This window comes from Artemia sp. Qi Xiang Cuo, chromosome 13 (assembly GCF_049724085.1).
Source record: "Artemia sp. Qi Xiang Cuo chromosome 13, ASM4972408v1, whole genome shotgun sequence".
Classification (NCBI taxonomy): domain Eukaryota; kingdom Metazoa; phylum Arthropoda; class Branchiopoda; order Anostraca; family Artemiidae; genus Artemia; species Artemia sp. Qi Xiang Cuo.
In genome coordinates this window covers 23341093-23357873 of record NC_142806.1, presented here as the reverse complement: position 1 = coordinate 23357873, position 16781 = coordinate 23341093, and the positions used below count along the sequence as shown (strand labels likewise).

Genomic DNA, 16781 nt, shown 5'->3' with positions numbered 1-16781 from the left:
AGCTAATTATAACTGAGTGCGAGAGAAAACCCGGTTTACTTAGATCAAACAAAGCAAATTTCTTGAGTGTGTTCAGATAATTAACAAGTACCAAAATTTATTTCAGTACGACCAAGAAAAGCCGCCGAAACCGCTTTTCCTCCGTGTAATAAGGGGGACAAATAAAAATCTCACAAGAGGACTACACAACCAGGGGCGTGGTTTGCTATGGGACAGGAGGCAACTGCCCCATAGACCCCAATTTTCCCCCTTCAAAAATCTAGTCAAAAGTAAGATAGGCTTACAAAATTCAAGAATCCACAGAAACAGATTAGTTTTCTTTAGTATATTTTTGACTTTATGGTAGATTATGGAGCATTTTTCACTTGACTTGGGAAAATCGGACGCAAATTTTCCCCGTCAGGATTTTGGAGAAATTTTGTCCCTGTACAAAACTATGTTGACATAATTTTCTTCAGGTTATTACTAAACCTAATAAAAGACTCAAAATAATTTTTGCATTTTTTCCCTAAAGGTTATTTCAATACAGCTTAAATGAGCAAAAAACTAAAATAGGAAAAGAGCAAGGTGTCAGAAGTACTAGACCCATGATAATTGCCTTTTGGGAAATATGCGATTCAAGGAGTGCCGAGTCAAGGGCGGATCCAGGATTTTTTTCGGGGGGGGGGGGTTACTAATTTTTGACTTTTTCGGGGGGGGGGGGTTACTAATTTTTGACTCAGTTTTCGACTAATTTTACTGATTTTTACCTAGGTTTTACTAATTTTCGACTCGGTCAAAAATTTCGGGGGAGGGGGGGTTCAGACCGGGTAACCCCCCCCCCCCTGGATACGGCCTTGTGTCGAGTCTATCCCCTTTTGAACTTAGTTAGATAAAGCACTATTGGCGAATGAGCTAATCAGCGAAATAATTTCGTAAAAATACTGGGGGGGGGGGTGGAATTTGGAGCCAGCTTTCCCAAGTCATGTGAAAATGAAGTACTTATGCGTTATATCGACCACACTCAAGATGCTGAAGTTAGGTTAATCACAATGAAATATACCAAAATAATTCTTTATTAACAAAATTATTAGTGAAAACTATGTTGACATAATTCTTTAGTAACAAAATTATGGAAACTACAACCGAGAATAATGGAAGAATTTAATTAAAAATAACAGAGAATCATGGAATATTTAATTAAGATATAGTTTATCTTAATTAGAGTAGTTTATCTCACTCAAGCTAAGCTTATTATTTGAGATTGCCCACAGAGAAACCGGTTGCACACAGATTGAACAGATCAAGCTTTTTGGGCATGGTTGGCATGACACGTAAGTACCGAAAATGACACTGGAAAATGAAAAATGAGCCATATAGTAGCATAAAGGCAAAGGTATACTAAGAAAAATGAATTGGTCCAGTGAATTCTTAAATTATGTAGGCCTATCTGAGTTTTGATAAGATTTTTGAAGATACTATATTTCACCCGGGGGGGGGGGCAAATAGCAGTATGGAGGACAAACTGGGGTCTTATGGGGCAAACTGAGGTTTGGGGTCAGTTGCACCCTTCCCCATAGTAAATTACATCCCTGGAGCTAATTTAACAGAGTCGGCATAAAATCTGGCCTGAAGTAGGTATAAAAATAAATCTACTGGTTTCTTACATTTGAACCTTTACCATGTTAATCCTTATCCAAAACACACCTTTTGCTATCATTTTTCACCCAGCCCCGTGACATAAAAGTTACTGTGGCTTTGGACGGCCGTGCCACTTAATCAAAGAATTGAAAATACTAGATGTTGCACTATTTTGTTAGCTACTTAGCACTTAAACTGGAGGGGAGAGGGCTCCAACAATCATTGACAGAATGAATTATTCCTCCCCCGTGCCTTTGCACACCGGTTTGCTTAAATATTTTTCTTCCAAAGAGACATACTGTTTTAGTAAGCCTATTATATTGATGAATTCGTAGACCATTCCGAAATCAATTTTTTTTTTTCCTTTTTCTTGCTAAGAAATACAAAAAAAATATATACATACCATTTAAATATGGATACAAGTCCCTTATCAGCACAGCGCGGTTTCAAAATGAAACCACTTCCTTGTTGTCGTCACGGCATCTGATTACAAAACAATTATCGCTTATCCAAAAAGTCCAGGTGACTCAATTCCTTCAGGTGAAATTCCCGCTACATTACCTCGATGCCATCTATGTACACAAAATTTAAAACCATAATTCTGAATATCCCACAAAGGTTTTCTACGGAAAAATAAAAACCACCTTTCATTTTGTAGACAGTTTTTTGAAAACAAAAAAAAAACAAGAAAGAATCATTTATAATATACATGAATCTTTAGAAAGTAAGGCTCAGCCTCACCAAAAAGTATTCTGAAACTACATTTATGTAGATATTAACTAGAATGAGAAAATTACAAGAAGATTTAATTTAAATTTGTACACTGTGAAACAGAATAATCTTAAGTGGAAAGTCTGAAAATACTTCTTCTAAAAATGTACACGGCCATATTATAAAGTTGATGAAAGCTCTATAGAAATGGCAGTAATTTGCAGTACATACTGAACATGAACAAACAAAGTGGTCTACTATAGAGTCTGGTGTAAGGCAAGGATGCCTCTTATCCTCAATTTTATTTGCCATAAAAATATACTTCATCTTGAGATTTTGCAAATTCTGTGGTGGCGTTCAATTAAACCCTCTAATACATATTTACGACTGCAATTTTGCCAACGGCATGGCTCTTGTTGGTCATTTCACAGAAGGTATGGAACAGAGTTTTGAGGAGTTAGCTTCAACTGCCTTTTAAACAGATCTGCAAATCAATGTGAGGAAGATCAAGCTTATGTCAAATGGTGTTACCACATCGCTTGGAACCTTTTTGAAACTTGTGGAAAAGAAACTGAGGAAGCTGAAAATTCAAGTACCTGAGTAGCACACTAACTCAAGAAGGCAGTCCTAATAAAGAGATCATACATCAAATTGTATATATGGGTACAGTATTTTCTCAACTAATGCTGTTTGGCGATGTAGCAAGCACTGTCTTAAGCTGGAGCTGTGGGAATTCAATAGTAATGATACCTCTATTATGACATAAGGATGCAAATCTTGGTGTCCGTCTAAAGGGATAGAGAAAAGGTCGCTTCGATTTGAAAACAATTCCCTACAAAGAATACTTGCGATTAGCTGGACTGATGGGGAGCCTAACATCCAAACTAGGTCTCTCACTATGCAACCACAAATAACAAGTGAAGTCAGACTAATAACATGACGCTACTCAAGTTACATGACGTGAATGAGACAAGAACTACTTCCATCTGGACTCCTTGGTTTTTGGAAAAATTGTAGACAATGTGCCACACTTGGCTGGTCCCTAGAAGGCGAGTCAAGAGTTTTGCATTTATATCCCCCGAGCTAGGGTCTTTAGCTAAGGATTATCTTACATGGAAGTCAATAGTGGCTGCGCTGTACGTCACTAGGCTACGGATGAACTAAGTCTAAGAGAGATTTTGCAAATGCTGTCTTGTTGCTCAAATGCTACTGAATTGTATGTAGATTTACCATTGCCAACGTTTAATCAATCCTATCTCAGCTTTTTGAGTCTCTCCGTGATTGAATCTTTGCACCAGATAATAATGAGATAGTTTTGGTTTAATGCACCTTTTTTTTCAACCATTCCTTACAAATTCTGCGAAATTATAAGAATTTGGCGGTAATAGCTACGCTATTTATGAATTATATTCTCTATCTTGTTTTTTTTTTTTTTTTTTTATTAAGTTTGTATTTCTCTGTTTTGTGTTGTATTAATTTTAACAAATTTCCGAAAAAAAAAATGTTAAGAAAGGTAAAGAGCCATGTTAAACTTATGACCTGCACAAAGAAAGTCCTTCAATAACTCAAACTTAAATTTAACAGAAATTACTATTAAGTAATAAATGAAACCAAAAATAACAGGATTTAAAATAAATGATCATATCAAACCGTTCGTTATAACGAATTGTAAGTAAGGAGCAATGCGGCTAAATAGTAACCGAAACTCTAAAAAACACAATTTTGATACCAATATGTATACCAAAGACTTGATCTATTATCCTAATTCCAAATTTATAAGTTTCATTAAGTTTAGTGATACCCATCAAAGGCTACGAGCCTGAGAAAATTTGCCTGATTTTTTGAAAAAGAAGGGAAACACCCCCTAAAAGTCAAAGAATCTTAATGAAAATTGCGTTATTTGATTCAGCGTATCGCAGAAACCTATTGTTGAGGTTTCATGCTGTTCTCTGCAAAAACGTGGCATTTATATTTTTTGCCAGAATGCATTTTCTTGTTTTTCTCAGGAGTCATCATATCAACCCAGTTCGGGTGGAGGGGATGACGAATTTTCCGCGGGGAGGATTTTCGACAGTTATAATTTCCCATGAGAAGGGAAGTTTCCAGGGGGTGAACTTCTCAGGGGAAATTTCTTTCACTGGGTGAATTTGCCAGAATTCCTATACAAAGTTCTTTTTATATGTCTAGCTTCCTCTTTGCCGACTCAATTTTACGCGTGGAGATGTTAAGGGTAATTGTCCGGGGTAAATTTTCATTGGGATTGAACTGTCTAGAGGATATTTACGTGGAAAGGGGAATTTTTTCGTGGACGTGAAACAAGGTTTTCTGGAATTATTTTTGAAAAAAAACCTTTTAGAAATAAAAACAAAGTTTTTTTCAACTGAAAGTAAGGAGCAACATTAAACCCTAAGACGAACAAAAATTATTACGTATGTTAGGGGTGTTGCTCCCTCCTCAACACCTCGCTCTTCAAGCAAAAGTTTGAATTTTGTCCCGATTCTTTAAGGAGCAACATCTAAAACACAAGGGTCGTTTAATTAAAACAATAAGAAGCTCTTTTAAAATAACTAACACGCTTTAGCGTGAAGATCAAGGTGTTGAGGAGGGGGCAACACCCCTCATATACGTAATAATTTCTGTTCTTTTAAAGTTTTAATGTTGCTCCTACTTTCAGTTGAAAAAGAACTTTTTTTTTGTTTAATTAGACATAAAGCTAACATATTCGATATACAAATATAAATGAATATGAATAAATAAATTTTAAAACCACCAAAAATTAAATTGAATATTGAAATCGAACTTAAAAGAAAAAAAATACTACAAACAAGAGTCTGTCTAGTGCCCCTTCCCCTTCGCTAGTCGTAAAATTTCTACAGCCTGTTGCGTCATTTTTGTTTTATTGAAAACTATATGTATTTTGAGCAGTATGATTTACAATCTAAAATCATAGAGGGCGAATAAAAACAAATCGTTATCATAGTTGAGAGTTTAAAATTTGATAATGTGGAAGATGGTTGGAATAATTTTAGAAAAATAATTTGTGAAGTTGCTGAAGGTGTATTAGGGAAGAAAGCTAGAATTGCAGCTAAGAATATTAGTGAAAAGGCTTTATGTTTAATAGAGAGGAGAAGGGGCTTGTACATGAATTATTTGAGCGACAGATCGCATGAAAACAAAAGAAATGTAAACAAAGTGGAGAAAGCATTAAAATATGAACTAAGGAGATGTGAAGTGGAGGCCATGGATAAAATTGCCGAGGATCTGGAAGATGCAGCTCGACGGCATAATAGTAAAATATTGTACTGGAACGTTAACAAATTGAGAGGGAGTAGTCAATCCAGACTTGTCCCAGTTAAAGATAGGAATGGGGTCGCAATTAGCGATAAGGAAAAAACTAAACCGAGATGGGCCGAAAATTTTGAGAACTTGCTTAACCGAGATAGAGTTGCAGGAAAAACTATAGAGCGAAATGAAAAATTTTGTGATACCTTGGATGTGAAGAAAGATTTGTTTTGTGAGGAGGAATTAGCAACAGTACTAAAAGGATAGAAGAATAATAAGGCTCCAGGTGCTGATAGGGTGGTAAATGAGTTTCTTAAATATGGTGGCTCTGAGGTTAGAAATAAGTTATTGAAGATTATGAATATGATTTTTGAAACAGGGGAAGTACCTAACGATTTTAGGAAGACCTTAATTAAGCCACTTTATAAGAAAGGTGATAAAAGTGAGTGTGGTAATTATCGAGGCATTAATCTGGTCTCTGTAGGTAGTAAATTACTTAGGAATATGATACTTTTTAGACTTAGAGATGCCATAGACAAAGTTTTAAGAGAAGAACAGTGTAGTGTTAGACAAGGTAGAGGATGTGTCGACCAAATTTTTACTCTTAGGCTATTAATGCAGAACTGACTGAGTTATCGAACACCTTTGGTTCTCAGTTTTATAGATTATGAGCCAGCATTCAATTCTTTTGATAGAAGAGCCTTAGTAAAGGTTTTATCCTTGTAAGGCATCCCAAACAAATACAAATAACGTGATTAGTGCTATGTACGAGAATAACACTGCTGTGGTTAAGGTAGGAAACGAGGTTAGCAGCTGGTTTTGTATTAAATCAGGAGTTAAGCAGGGTTAGGTTCTATCCCCCGTTATATGGATTATTTTGATGGACTTTGTTTTAAGAAGCACAGGAAAGGCAATGGGAGACCACGGAATCAAATGGGGAGGAAAAATTCTCCTGGACTTGAATTATGTTGATGATTTAAGCATCCTAGATGAAAGTATGAGCAAAATGAATGAAGTTTTAGAGGTTTTGCGAGTTCAGGGTGCTAGAATTGGTTTGAAAATTAATGTTAGGAAGACTAAGTCACTAAGGCTAGGAATAAGTGAAGATGAAAAGGTGACGTTGGGTAACGAAAAGATTGATCAGATGGGCAACTTCACTTACCTTGGTAGTATTATTAGTAAAGATGATGGAAGCAGTGAAGATGTTAAATGTAGAATAGCCAAGGCTCAGGGTGTATTTTCACAGTTAAAAAAAGTTTGGAAGAATAGGAAGATAAGTCTGTAAACCAAGATTAGAATATTAGAAGCTACACTGATGACAGTGGTCAAATATGGCTCTGAAGCATGGACGCTCCGAAAAGCGGATGAAGATTTGCTAGATGTTTTCCAGAGAAATTGCCTACGGATTGTTCTGGGTACCAGGCTGACTGACCGTATTTCAAACAATAGGCTATACGAAAAATGTGGTTCAATACCGCTCTCTAGGGCTATAATGAAAGAAAGGTTGAGGTGGTTATGGCACATTGTGCGGATGAAGGATGAAAGATTGCCGAAGATTGTTGTTTTCGGCCAACCATCTAGGGCTAAACGGAAAGCAGGTCGTCCCCGTCTGGAGTGGGAGGACGTCATAAAGAAAGATTTAAAGGAAATGGGAACTTCGTGGGCGGGTGTAAAAAGGGAGGCTTTGAATAGATTGGGGTGGAGGAGGAGCGTGCGTAGCTGTGTTGGCCTCAGGCGGCTTGGTGCTGCGGTGAGTTGTTAGTAGTAGTAGTAGCAGTAGTTATTATAATCAACATGACTGGAAAGAACTAATGAAAATAAATAAAACATTTTATGATTAAGAATATTAATTCCCGGAAATCTCAACGCTTCAAGATACAATACTGTGCATTGTATTCAAGATACAACACACTACAAAAATATAACACTGTATTTCTGTTTATTTTCCAATGTTGAAAATATATAAAATAAGTATATATGAAATATGTTTTTGGAGGGAGGGAAGCTAAAAAGATATGGAATGGGGTTGAAGACCCTCCAACCAGTTTTCAACATCCCCCTAAACATATCCTGAAAGTTTCAACTCAATACCCAACATGCCCGTTGTTATAATGTTTTAGATCTTTCTTCTTGATAAACTAGATACCTATAGTATCTTTTGATTTAGTATACATATTCCTCAGTATTCTCCAAAGTTTTACCTTAATGCCCTTAGCCTTTTCTTAAACACACATACTCAAATATTTCCCCTTTTCCAAATGATGAGGCTACGGCGCATGATATCCTTGGAAGTATAACTATTAGACCTTTTGACTCGTTTTGAACAAAATAACAACTCCCAAATTTCGATCACTGTTGTGCAGAAGAGGCAACAAAAAATAGTAAGGAGGGGGATGGCTACCCTAAAATTCCTCTTCAACATCTCCTCAACATACCTAGAAATTTTCAACTTAATAAATTCCGTCACTCTTTAGATATTACTGATACTCCCTTTTCACCACAAGCAAGCATATAGAGTGTTTTAATTGTGCTCGGCATCCCTCTCAACATTTCCTTAAAGTTTCACCTTTATACCCTAAGCCTTTTTGGAGACCCAGGATTAAACATGTCCTCTTTTCCAATAAAAATCCTAATATGTCAACGATGGGCAAATTGCATAGCTTTTGACTTTTGCCCGGAGGCTGGGAGGTGGTTTGTCAACCTTGGAGGCATATTTATTTGGCCACTAAAACTTTCGATTTTCAATCAAAATTTGAACAACCACCCCTTCTATAAACCTTACATGGTAACAATGGGCAACTTGCATAACTTACGGTCCTTACTACGGGGACGGGGGGGGGGTGTTCAGCCTCAGAAATATAGTTTTTTGGGCTTTGGACTATTTTGAACATTATGGCTTTCTCTTTATAAGTTCAATATATTAAATTTTCAACTAAATGCCATTAGCTGTTCCTGAGATATTGCGGACACGCCCATTTGGCAACCACGATGCATATAGTTGTATTTCTTATTAAGTTTAAAATATGCCCCAACATCCTCTGAAAGTTTAAGTTTAAAACCCTTAGCTATTCCTGCGATATTGCAAACATGCCATTTTGCAACCTGATTGGACATGGTGCTTTCCGATTTAGTCCAATATCACAATTGATATTTTCTGAAAGTTTCAACCGAATGATCTTAGCCGTTCCATGTGATCTTGCAGCTACGCTAATTAACAAATGGGGTCTCATATTGTCTTTAAGGCTAATCGTCTTTATTAGTGGCTAATGCTATTTTCCCTATGCTAGGAAATCGGGAATAACTGCTGCGATATAAGTGATTTTGCGCTGATTTTTTTTTTGACGACTCCCGAGTTAAAAAGTAAAATAATGTTGGTTTCACTTTTTCTATATATTTGTTTACTTTTGTCGAAAAAAAGAAAACAAGTTATTTTAGTTTGTTGAATAAAAATTTAGTAGATGGGAAATGAAAGTAGATATTTTTGCGGTTGATTCTACTGGTATTTAAAAAAAAAATGTTGGTTGCAGAATTATTAATTTTTATTTTTTTTTGGTGCAAAAAATTATTTTCAGTTTTCATTATTTTATTTCTATAAGGCATGAAATCTGCTCCAAAGGCTAGAATTTTGGACAGTATGCAGATTTTATAATCTACAATGATTACAGAAAGTGTCTGATGTCTATCACAAATTAAATATAAAAGCAAAAAAATAAAAATATAAAAAATGCTCGATTTTTACTTTATTTTCCCACTTTTTCCCGCTTGGTAGCGTTATTTCGTCAGCCAATAGGAAGAAAGCCCGCAATTTTGATTGGACTCTGTTCTGTATATCATTATGACTTTCGGATAGAAACTGTCAAAAAGACCTTTGAGCCATGAGGAAGAAAATATAAACAGAAGGTGGCTGAATTTAAAATACCGGTAAGTAAATATTACATATACTAATATCCAGTCCAGAAGCTTTTAAAATTGCTTCCGATGGGTTCTGGGTTTACATCCCCTTCAATCTAAAATTTATGGAAAAAACCTTTTTTTATATGTACAATGGTTAGGAGACAAATTCACATTAGGCTTCCCAGACACGTACAATGTAATTTTATGGAGGAGGATGCAGAAAAATCTTACCAGCTCTACACAAACAATATAAATTTCTGTTTCAGATGAAAGGATGTTTTATGATTTGGAGGAAGATTAACTAGCCTACTTGCCTCCAGGATATCCAATAGAGGAAGCAAACTTGCTTGAAAGTTTTTTAGCTTTGTTTTTTGGGCGAGGAGGGGGAGTAGGGGGCCTTTCTAGCGCCTGGTTTCCAGCTATCAGACTTGTGAAGCTATGAAGAAGACATCCCAGGGCCTTGACACGGGAGTTCTGGTATATAATGATATGCAATAAGCTTTACTTCGGCTTTTTTTTATAGTAGTTTCTAAAGGGAAAAAACAATAATCTATCCCTGAGCTATTCCTGAGATTTGTAAAGTTATATCTATCCTTATGAGCTGTATAAAACAGATCACTTCCAATGGATCATATGAAAATAAAAATGTAATGAAAGTGGAGAAAGCAAAAAATAAGAACTCAGGAGGTGTGAAGTGGAGACCTTGGCTAAAATTGCCGAGGATCTGGAAGATGCAGCTAGACGGCATGATAATAAAATGTTGTATTGACATGTTAATAAATTAAGAGGGAGTAGTCAATCCGGATTTGCCCCAGTGTGGTCAAATCCCTCTTTCTATGACTATAATGAGAGAAAATTTGAGATGGTTAGGGCACGTTGTGCGCATGAGAGATAACAGACTGCTGAAGATTTTTTCTTTTCGGTCAACCACCTAGAGCTAAACGGAAAGCAGGTCGTCTGTGGTTGGAGTGGAATGATGTCATAAAGAAAGATTCAAGGGAAATGGAAACTTCCAAGGAGGGTGTAAAAAGGGGGCTTTGAATAGAATAAGATGGGTTGGGGGCGTGTGTAGCTGTTTTGGCCTCAGGTGACTTAGTGCTGCGGTGAGTTGTTAGTAGTAGTAGTGTTTCCAATACATCAATAATTACTTCCCTTATGTGTATATATGTTGTGAATGATGAGTTTATCAACCAGCATTCCTTTTTATGTTTCATTTTTTATTTTTAGGAAGGTACGGCTTGGAGAACAAAAAGATGATTTTTCAACCTTATCTGAAATTACAGAAGAACTTTCAGTAAATCCTAAACTAAACGAAGCACAGAATTTGGGAAGCGGTGGAGGTTCTTCTGGTATCGATAGGTCAGCAACATTTACCGATATTGACTTATCTGGAATTTCAGATGGAAATTGCATTGTAAATCTAAGACATTTCCTCAGTGAAGTAGCTTCTGTATTCACACACAAGATTAGTTGTAGACTATCATATGATAATTTGATAATAAAACAATTAGAACAGAAAGGCCTGCAAACTGAACTGAAAGTTAAATGTAAAAAGTGTAACTGGGAAAAGAGGATTAAAAATGAACCAGATTGTCCAGTAACAAGTGTAAAATAATATCTTTCATGCTTTAGTACAGAAAGTAAACAGGTTACTTTCTCAAAAAAAGACTCAATTTTAAAAGGTTGCTTGAATTTGAAGGCCGTGTGGGGAGCCATGGGCACTTGAGGTGGATATTCTACATAGTGTGAACTCTTCGGAGTGCTTGGAGTGAAGCCAATGTCGCAAATAGTTTATTCCCGTATTGAAAGACAGCTGTGTAGTGCTTGGATGAATAGTTCGTCGGAAATTTTGCGAGAAAATGGACGAGAGGCCTTACAATTAGCCATTCATGAAGATAGGTATAAAGAGGACTCATACTGGATAAAAGTGATATGTGATGGAGGGTAGAATAAGCGTAGCAAAGGGCATGATTATTCAGCCAAAGGTTGTGTTGCGGTTATCATAAATGCATTGACGAAAAAACTGTTATATATTGGCATAAAAAATAAATATTTTTATATGTGTTTTTCTTTTGCAAACTCTAAAGTAAGTCCTAAAGACCATTTCTGTTTTCTGAACTATAACGGAAATTCGAAGAGCATGGAAACAGACATTCTAGTTGAAGGCTTTCGTTCCAGTGAAGAGATGCATGGATTACAGTTTTTAGAGTTTATTGGTGACGGTGATTCAAGTGTTTTTTATAAGCTAAAACAGTGTGTCTCTTACGGTTCAAACATACGGAAAGATGAATGTGCCAATCACGTCACAAAGAACTATACAACGCATCTATATAACTTGTGGAAAAATAAGAAAGGTTTGTACCCCAAATTTCTTCCCAGAGGAATTATCCAGCAATTGACCAAAAATTTAAGGGGTTCGATCAAAATAAATTCCGAAAATAATGAAACAGCGGAAGAATTGAAGAGCCTGTTAAAAAGAGGTCCGTATCAAGTTTTTGGAAACCCCACAAAATCCGATTCCGGTTGCCCTAAATTCATTAATGACAAAATAGAAAGTCGGTGGAATACTCTGCCCATGCACGTGTTTGAGGATGTTATGCCAGGGGTAGAGGTTGTGTGTCGAAAATCAGAGCAGCTCCGAAATGACGTAACTACAAACTTAGCTGAAAGCTACATGTCAGTTGTTGCAAAGTTCATCGGGGGAAAGCAAATAAGCCGGTCTAAGGGAGGTTCATACCATGCAAGAGTAAATGGAGCCAGCCTTGCTTATAATTCAGGTCCAAAATGGCATCAATTAGCTTGGAAAAATATTTTTAGGTCCAGTCCTTCTTGCTTGACGAAAAAGTATTGCAAAAAAACAGCAGAACATCGCTTAAGATCTAAACGTAATTTGACCAGTTATTATAGTTCTCTTGGAGGAAAACATTTTGCTAAGTTAAAAAACAGAAATAACAACTTTGGCGATCGGGAATATGGACCAAACTGCAATAAGCCAGATATGACTTCTGATGAAATAAGCTCAGCCAGACAAAAATATACTAAGCAACATTTAAAATTGGATAGTGCTAGCATTAGCCGTTTGTTTTATAATACCAAGGGGCAATCAAAAAATGAGAACTGGGTTGAAGAGAGATCTAGAAGAATAACGAGCAGTTATTTTCATAGAATTGCAACTAGAAAAAATAGCATTAGAGTTGCCCCAATTGTTAAGCAAATTCGAAATTTGGCATCTAGATTCTGCTCTGCCCTTATGAAAAAGGGTTTGGATTTAGAAGTAGTTGCTCTAGAAGCATATGAAAAGAAATTCAACTTAAAAGTCATAAAGGGAGATGAAATAGGACTTAATGTGCATCCACAACATCAATATCTTTGTGTATCTGTAGATGGATTGCTCTCTGATGGCACACCTATAGAGATAAAAACTGTACATAATATACCAGAATTCAAAACCATTTATGATGCTGCTCAGTCCAAAAATCTAGTCAAAGGATTTTTTATTGAATTATCCAGTGAAGGTCTTCAGTTAAAAAAAATCATAGGTATTTTTCCCAGATACAAGGTCAACTCGAGATACTAGATAGAAAGATATGCCCCTTAATAGTTTTTTACTCCATTGATGACTGGGATACAATTACAGTTCACCGGTCGAAAGAATACTGGGCGAAAATATTTCCAAAACTTGAAGCTCTCTGGAATGAATCCTTACTACCTGAAATTTTAGACTCGAGGTTGGTAAGGAATATGGAAATCAGAGAGCCTATGGTCTCAGAGGATATGAACACCAGAGAGCCAAGCTCGTCTCAAGAAACCAAAAGAGGGAAGAAAAGAAGGTCAAGTTTGGTTGACGTGGACAACAAGAAAAATACACAGAAGGGATCGGGAGACAACGAAGAATCCACCAGTCATTCAGCGCATGAAAACAGCGGTTTTGAAGAAATATTTTGGTCTGATTTGGAATAAATGAATCTTTGTGTTTGATGTATTTTATGTGATGCATTTTGATGTACTTGTATTTTTGATGTGATGTGATGTGATTATTACGGCTCTTTAATTTTAATTAGTAAGTGTGTAATGTACATTCCCAGCTTGCTGTGATGATCAAAGTCGCGTCCTTTTACCAGGCTTGTCCCATATCCACCATGCTTGACATAGTTCCAACACTCTTGGTATAGCTCCCCCAGGTCCGCCGTTCTTTGCACACTCCCACCACGCTTGGTAAGCACTGCCTGGTGTACATGATTTCAGAGAGTGGAAAGCCACGTGATATTCCATCTTTTTCTTTCCACCATTTTCATAGTCACTTGTCTCATATCCGATGCCGTTGCTACAGTGAAGCAGGAGGTTGATTTACATCATCCTTGACTTTTTGTATGTGTTTAACGATTTTTTATTTGTGATGTGATAGACAGGCTTTTATATATATCGATTTTCATTGTCACTTGTCTCGTATCCATGGCTGTTGCTCCAGTGAAGCAGCAGGCTGATTTACATTATCCTGGACATTTTCATGTAACCCTTGGCATAGTTTTTTGTGTCTCGCAATATTTCTTCGAATATCTCCACTGTTACATATCTTTTAGCCACATATTTCTTTGTTCTTCACTTTAATTTTTGATTCGTCCTGATTTCCATTGTAGTGTGTCTTGTAACCGCATTTTTTGTACTTCACTTTTTTCCCCTCGCTGTAAGTCTCGCTGCCGCTTATCTTTTAACCGCATATGTCTTTGTTCTTCAATTTAGTTCATCATTACTTTAGAATTTTTTTCAGTGACCGCATCGCTTTCGTTTTTGACTCGTTGCAATTTCCACTGCTGCTTATCTTTTAACCACGCATTTCTTTATATTTCAGTTTCGTTTTTGAGTCGTTGTAATTTTAGCTGCCGGTTAAATATTAAAGCGTATTTATTTTTTCTTAAAATTAGTTTTCGACTCATAATTGTCTTTTTCGCCAGTATTCTAACGACATATTTTTTTTATTCATTTTCTTTATCAATCATCAGATATTTTTTCAATACCCTTTGCCTTAGCTGCTTGGATTAGTCATGTCACATTTGATGGTCTAGAATGTTCATTTTCACCGATTGCGGATTTACGTTTTTTAAGGTCGTCCTCTTGATCTTGTCTCATTTGATGCTCTAGTTTGTTCATTTTGAGCAAGAGTTAATTTATGTTTTTGTCCTAGAGATATTATCAAACTGCTGGAAATATCTTTTGTAAATAGAATCATTACATTTGATATTTTATACTTAGCCTTGTTTTTGTGTATTTTTACATGCGCCATAGATACTAAAAATGAAAGAACAGCTCCTGGCGCGGAAATGACGTATTTGTACTTTTGAAATATTTTCATAGATATGACGTTATCATATGAATTATTTTTTGAAATTAGGGATCTTAAAAAATTTCTCAAACTTATGACCCATCTAGATGGGTTTTTTTTCAGGCAAAATATACCAGGGTGCCAATTTTAAAACAAAAATATGGAGCCGTTGTGGGGGAAAAATTTACAAATACATGCATGCATAAACAAATAAATAAATGGATATTTATTTTTTTACTTAATTTCTGATCATTTTTTAAATAATGCCAGAAAATCTGGCTAAATCTACACGGAAAAATCCCCTCCCCACGAAAATATCCTATAGACAGTTAAATCCCGGTGAAAATTTAACCAGGACAATTACCCTCAACATCTCCGTGGGTAAAATTGAGTCGGTAAAGCTAAAACAAGACATATAAAAATAATTTCGTACATGAATTACGGGAGAGTCCCCCATGATAAAATTTCCCCGTTCAAGTTAACCCCCCCCCCGAACGTCCTTCCACATGGAAAATTCTACCCTTGGAAAGTTATCCCAGCAGAAAATTCTCCCCTCCCCCATCCTAAAAATGTATGAATACGTCCCAGTAACAAATACTATACGTAAAAAATGGGCAAAATTTTTAACTTAAAGACCTTTCCCCAGGGGCTGCGGGGGTTATGTTAACTGCAAAGGATATTTATTGGGCCTTTCAACTATGCTGAACAAAATGGCGCTCTCAAATATTGAATCGCCGGTTTTAGAAAAAAAGGGGCGTGGGAGGGGTCTAGTTGCTCTCCAATCTTCTTGGTAACTTAAAAAGGACACTAGACTTTTTAATTTCTGTTCGAGTGACCTCTCTCCCGACATTCTAGAATCACTTGGTCGATACGATCACCCCTGGAAAAAAAAACAACAGGCATCAGTGATCATTCTTCTGGTAAAAAAATACGAAATTCCACATTTTTTCAGACAGGAGTTTGAAACGGGAAGGCGTAATAACATCCAACCGTCAGGACATCCAACGCCATAACATGCACAAAATCCATCATAACATCGACAAAATAATCCGTCAGAACCACCAACCGTCACAACAACCCAAATTTAAAACCCTACCTTTTGGGGGTTTAATGGGGGAAAGATACCTAGGTTAGGTTGGGTTAAGTATTTAATATATGCTATGATTTACCCCCACCCCCTGATGTGCAAATATATAGCCAAAATTTGTTTCTAAACTATTATATACTTATTGCTATTATATAAAATTATAAATTTTTTGGCATATTGTGACGGTTGGTGGTTCTGACGGATTTTCCTTTTGGATGTTATGACTTTTGATGCTTTTGACGGTTATTCGAAGTGGTAGCACCCTGCTTGAAACCTTTACAGTAGGATCCTCTAATACGCTGAATCTGGTGGTGTGGTTTTCAATAGGATTCTTTGACTTTTAGGGGATATTTTCCCTCTTTTTCGAAAATCAGGCAATTTTTCTCAGGCTTGTAGCCTTTGGTAGGTAACACAAAACTTAATAAAACTTTATATTTGTAATCAGCGTAATAAGCCGATTCTTTTGATATCAAACAGTTCGTGGTAACGAACTGTAAGTAAGGAGCGACCCGACTCAATAGTAACCAAAACTCTAAAAACCGGAATTTTGATGCTCATAGATACATCAATAGAATCAAATTTGTATGCTGATTCCATATATATAAGTTTCATTAAGTTTAGTCATATTCGTCAAAAGTTACGCGCCTGAGAAAATTTGCCTTATTTTCGAAAAAAGAGGGAAAAACCCCCAAAAAGTCATAGACCTTTAATGAAAATCACACCATCAGATTGAGCGTATCAGAAAACCCTATTGTGGAAGTTTCAAGCTCCTATCTGCAAAAATGCGGAATTTTGTATTTTTGTCAGAAGGACAAAAATACAATTTTTGATCACGGATGAGTGTTTATTTGTTTTTTTTTTCTTTCT

General features: G+C 36.2%; 1 pseudogene; it reads left to right on the top strand.

Moving 5' to 3' along the window:
- Nucleotides 1–10684: 10684 nt before the first annotated feature.
- LOC148945090 (uncharacterized) lies at nucleotides 10685–13467 on the top strand (annotated as a pseudogene).
- Nucleotides 13468–16781: the final 3314 nt, after the last annotated feature.